This window comes from Elephas maximus, chromosome 10, assembly GCF_024166365.1.
Source record: "Elephas maximus indicus isolate mEleMax1 chromosome 10, mEleMax1 primary haplotype, whole genome shotgun sequence".
NCBI classification, from domain to species: domain Eukaryota; kingdom Metazoa; phylum Chordata; class Mammalia; order Proboscidea; family Elephantidae; genus Elephas; species Elephas maximus.
In genome coordinates, this window is record NC_064828.1 from 56,619,117 (window position 1) to 56,624,811 (window position 5,695).

General features: G+C 36.8%; 1 non-coding gene across 1 annotated transcript; it reads right to left on the reverse strand.

The window, feature by feature from the left end:
• Nucleotides 1-1,473: 1,473 nt before the first annotated feature.
• LOC126084910 (U6 spliceosomal RNA) lies at nt 1,474-1,576 on the reverse strand. Its single transcript, XR_007519138.1, has one exon. It is a non-coding gene; the product is annotated as a U6 spliceosomal RNA (small nuclear RNA).
• Nucleotides 1,577-5,695: the final 4,119 nt, after the last annotated feature.

The following is a 5,695-nucleotide window of genomic DNA, read 5'->3' on the forward strand; positions in this document are numbered from 1 at the left end:
GTTATTGGGCATTTAAACAGGCAGAAATAGTGTAATTCAAAAAATGAGTTCTTACTGATGATATTTCCAACCTTCATGTAGGGTAGTGTAAAAGATCATTCAGAAGTACACTCTCTATGTCACTCCAGGCAGCTCCTTACTCTGCTACTGTGTAAACTCAACTAAGCTCATGTCAATTTTAAAAACCTACTAAAAGTTAATTTCAAACTAACTGGAGTGCTCCTTTTTAAAGATGTCTATTGCTGTTGATTTCTACTTCTTCCAAACACAATATAACTTTTCCTGATGAGACATAGATTAGCTTGGTTCAATTCTAACTTTGATGAAAAACTGAATAACAGACCAGAAACAAAATAAAAAGCAGCTTAGTGTGTTTGCTGTAACTGATTTTATCACTCATATTTTTCTTGACACATTGCCAAGATTAAAAGCTGATATCCTCGAACTCTCTTTTGATCACAGGCATGGAATTTCTATGTGAGATAATCATGGGGAACCCACTTTTCCATTCTTCTTGACCTCAAAAATCCAGAAGAAGTCATTGACACTTAGGACTGTGCTAAATTTGGCTCATATTGAGAAAGCCATTTTATAGCTCATTTGCCACAGAAAGAAACTTTGAGGTTCAAAGAACCATCTATCATCTTCCATCCTTTTGAAATAATGCGTGTTTTCCACCTCCATGCACAAAACGTCTCCCCAATTTCAGTCTAAAACTGTTCAATTTATAGTGAAGCCCTTTTGAGAGGGCAAGGGGAAGAGGTTAAAAAAAGATCTAAGAAATAAGAGAAATCTATTTAAACCCAGTCCTAATGCCCATCTTTAGTCTTTGAGTCTCTGTATGGCTCTTTCCCATTACCAGGGGTTTTTAAATACACAAGAATAAAACGAAAAGGAGTCAATATTTTAAAAATCTAATAAACACCCTGATATGCTTAAACTTTAATTATTTTTATTGATTGAGGTACAAGGTATATTACTAAAAGTTCATCTAAATAGCTCATTTTAACTATTTGTTATAAATTTGTATTATCATTAACCCTTTTGTTAAAATTACTTGTTAGCGAGATCCATCTTTCTCCCTTCTCCCTCTTACATGAACGTAGGGATAACAGGAGAGGCAAGAAGGACCTAGAAATTTTCCTGTTCAAGAAAAGAGTCTTCTCTATTAAAAAAAAGGGGGGGGTATTAATTTTTTATCTACAAGTATCAAGATGTCTTCAGCCTGAAGGTTTATTTGGTCACCAGATGCCTGAATTCACAAGTTCAATTATATATATTGGAATACTAAAGCCCTCTTCAGCTTTCAAATACCTTTTACCGTGTTTGTTTGTTTTTTAAGTGTTCTCTGCTTCCTTTTCACCTTATTTATTTATTTATTCATCCTATTGTGCTTTAGGTGAAAGTTTACAGCTCAAGTCATTTTTTCATTCAAAAATCTATACACATTTTGTTTTGTGATATTGGTCACAAAACATTATGGAATGCTTCACGAGTTTGTGTGTTATCCTTGCGTGGGGGCCATGCTAATCTCTGTATTGTTCCAATTTAGTGTATGTGCTGCCAAGGTGAGCACTCATCTGACTCTTTCTTGTGGTCTGAACTCCTTTGCCACCATCTTCTTTCTACACCATCTTCTTTCTACAACTCTTTGTCATCCAGTAAAGACTATTCTCTTCTTTTGTTCACAGAAAATCCCACTAATCAAAAAATGATTGCCATACCAGACTTTCATTATTTTTGGAATAACTGAGAGTAATTATACTAGACACAGAAAACAATTTCAATTTAAATTCCAGACTTCACTGTTCTTAGATATAAGTGGATCATTCACCATTAAAAAATATTATCATGTCCAACCTGCTTTTGACTTTTTTGGCTTTCTTAAAAAAAAAAAACCATCTAACCCTTATAATTATTTTAACACTCTTCGGCATGGCAGTTACATTTTATTCAGTGATTACTTTCATGCACTATTACCAAAGATTTTTAATTTGGCAATCTGGTAGGGAAATCCAATAGTGTATCATTTTTTAGCAGAGAAAGTAAATAAATTCTGCTACATTGTGACAAAACTGCCTAAAGCTAACTTCAAATACTAATTATATATAATGATTTGTTATAAGAGGTCTACTGTGTTAAAAGCAGAATATTTATACATGCATTCTCGGTCGACAAGTGTCCAAAACATCTGGATTAAAAGCAAAAATCAGTAAGTACGTCATATGGCAAGAGCTGAGATTTTTCCAACTGCTTCAGAATGGTTTCTCTGGTTTAACTTCAATAATTTTCTTTCAATCTGTTCTGCTTTGTCCTAGCCCACCCACATAGTTCAAACCAAATCAGCACCTCTTAACAGCAGGCATTTGAAAAAGGAAAATAGCCTATTTAGAAGGCACAGGGACAGAGGGGAAAAATAAAAGTAATGCCAAGTATCAAGATTCCCAACATCTCATGTCTGGCTCCTGAGTGGAAGATTTCCACAGGTCTCCCACTCAGAATCCGCACACTTACAGCGGATATGATGTCCATGGCTGCTCTGAACATAATACAGCTGCATGCATTCCTGTTTTGCTATCTCACTGAAAACTAAAGGCAAGTTGTTATCCACAGAGCACCCCGACAGGATATATACACTCCAGTCTCTAGCAGCACTAGTCTGTGGCCTGGCTTGGGTCTTCTGCGGTGTCTCTCTTCTCAATTCTTTCCTAACAATGCTGAACCAGCTACCCATTGCTCCCCTTTTCTAAAGTATAGGTTATATGTCATTTGTTTATGCTCCCAAAACCCAGTCAGAAGGATAAGGATTTGGGCATTATTGGCTCAACTTCTTTGTCTTACTTAGTATCTGATTCTATGACATGATATGGTTTAGATTTTCTTTTTCCAAAAAAGAGAAAGACGCCTCCAAAGGAAGAGCTACAAACACAGAATCTCAAGTTTGAACAATTATAAACAGAACATCAAATTATACTTGCTGCATCAATAACCACCTGTTTTCCAGTACATAGGTTTCTTTGTACTGAGAACTACCATATTACTTAAAATGCAAATGTCTAATGCCACATAAGAAAAAACATCTAAGGAATGCCTGAATGATTGGTTTCACCTTGTAATCTGGAAATCTTGTTGTAACAGCAATAGTGTGTTGCTACAATGACATCTACATAGCCAGTTTTTCTTTTTACCACCTCAACATTTTGTTTTTCCAGGCATTAAACATAGTGTAGCACACATGATTTTTTTAGTGCTGTTTGCTTTACAAAATTAAGTGTGGCTCTGCTCAAAATTCAAGAACTTTTTGAGTATGGGTGGGAAGGCAACAAGAACCACCAAAACCAAAGAGTTTAAGTCACTAAATCTTGAAAACGCATTTTTATTGGCAAATGCCCAATTCAACGTGGATTTCCATCCCGTCTCTGAGTCTGCTTGGCAAAGAACTTGTGTCAGCAACAATGCTGAGATGATATCTGCCTCATTAACATACATTCTCCCTGACAAGACATACCCAGACTGGAACCAGCCCTTCATTTTCCACATTATGACAAGAACATTAATTTAATGCATAGCATATTAGAATTCACACAGTAAAACACTTAAGCTTTTGACTTCTTAGTTACAATAAGCCTCTGGATTCTCATTTGTATAAAATGATAATAAGAGTATAAAACTCACAGGGATTTTCTGAGGATTACATGAGATATTGCAAGTAAAGCACTGAATAAAGTGAAAGGGCAAATATTAAGAAATTGATCAATGGAAGCTATTAATATTATTTTTGCTTTTTCATTAAATTAGCACTGGGTATAGAATTTTTTTATATAATATAATTATATAAAAAAATCAAGTGAAATATATATATTTGTGAACATATTTAACACTTCTCATTAATATTATCCCAAGATCAATGACAGACAAGAGTCAGTGATATCTTCAGTCCATTACATTTTCCTTTTTTTTCTTTTTTCATGTGAAATCCTACCTTACTAAGAAAACAGCTGACCACCATACTCGGTCAACTATGTTCTGACATGGAAGTATTCTCCCTGGTGTTGCATAAGGCCACTAATTCATTGTACTAACCACTCAAGTGAATTTAAAGTTAAAAAAAAAGAAAAGAAGAAAGTATTATATAATGAAATAAAGGTTGGACACATGGATGAGTAAACAGCTGTGTAGAAGCAGGAGGTATTCTGAGTGTATAATAGTTAACCACAATATTGAAGAGAAAATTCAAAGCCTTTACACACTTTTCTTGAAGATATCATCATACTTGTGATAATTTCTTATAACACACTTGAAAAACAAACATGAACAACAGAAAAAGTAAAATAAAACCAGCCACAAAGTCAGAGACAATATTACCTTGCTCAGCAGACTGGGGTAGTAGGATGAAGACGAAAACGAAATGACTGCATGCTAATAATTTCCATGTTAAGGAGAAAACAGACAAGTTGATAAATTTTAGAACTCAGATTATAATCACAGAAAAAATATCTTAAATGACTAATAAAGTTTTTAAAAATTCTGAAACTCATTTTTAAAAGTGAAACACAAATTAAAACAATGAGCTTTGATTTTATACTTATTGTTAGCAAACATTAGAAAACTAGAGAGCATAAACTGCCGGAGAAAGTATGGGATACAAGAATTCTTGTGCAGTACCAATGGGCATGTAGAACAGTGTAGCTATTCGGGAGAGGAATATAATAGTACTCAGTCAGATTAAGTATACAAATACCCTAGGAAACAGCAATCCTTTCCCTGTGCATTTCTCCCAGGGAACCTGTCCACAGGTCTAGAAGGGATGATTATTGTAGCATTGCTTGTCATGGCAGAGAGATGGAGACAACTTATAGGGCCATTACTGAGGAATGGACATTAAAAACATAGTGGAGCATGAGGCAAGATGGCAAAGTGAGTGGATGCTCCCATTTACTCCCCCAGCAACTGACCCACTAAACAACAAATAAAAACAAGCATCAGCCAAGATCTAAGAAGTCTGGACAGCAGCTGAGGTGTTGGAGAGTTGGGGTAAGAACAGAAGTGGGAGAAAGGAGAGGCAAGGATAGCAAAGAAACTGGGAGAATCTACCTGCTATCATCAGGAGTACTCGTTCATCGCAGCCATTTTGGGATGGGGCTGGGCAACACCCAAAACAGGGAACACAAAAAGGAAGGAAATTTGAGGAAGCTGTGGACGATTTTTAAAGTTGGCACAAATTGGCTGGGGGGGTTTACGGGCTGTGCAGTTGTGGGGATTGGGGGAGTGAGGTCATGGTGCTGGAAGAGAGTGCCATTGAATCTCACTGAGGCCTGAGATGGATGGGCACTAGGACTGGGAGAACTACAAGGGCAGCAGGTCAAGGGAAATACTTCAGACTGACAGGCAACACAGAGGGAAACAGCTGGTTCCCTGCCCATAGCGGGTCACCATGGAAAAGCCCGTGCAGGGGTGCCGTGAGGGAATGACATAGAGAGCCACCCACCCTCAACAGAGGAAAGTCGAGCCACCCCACTTACGTTAGAGTCTGTGACCAGCTAACCGCCCACCCATGCATGTGTATTGAATTCCAGAGACCAAGCAACCAGAACTCCTGAATCAGCACTGAAAAAAATCCTGAACAAAGAACCAAGCCTGCAAGTAAGAGAAGCTACATGAACCTCAATCAGAAGAGACACCAAAAGCTCAAGTC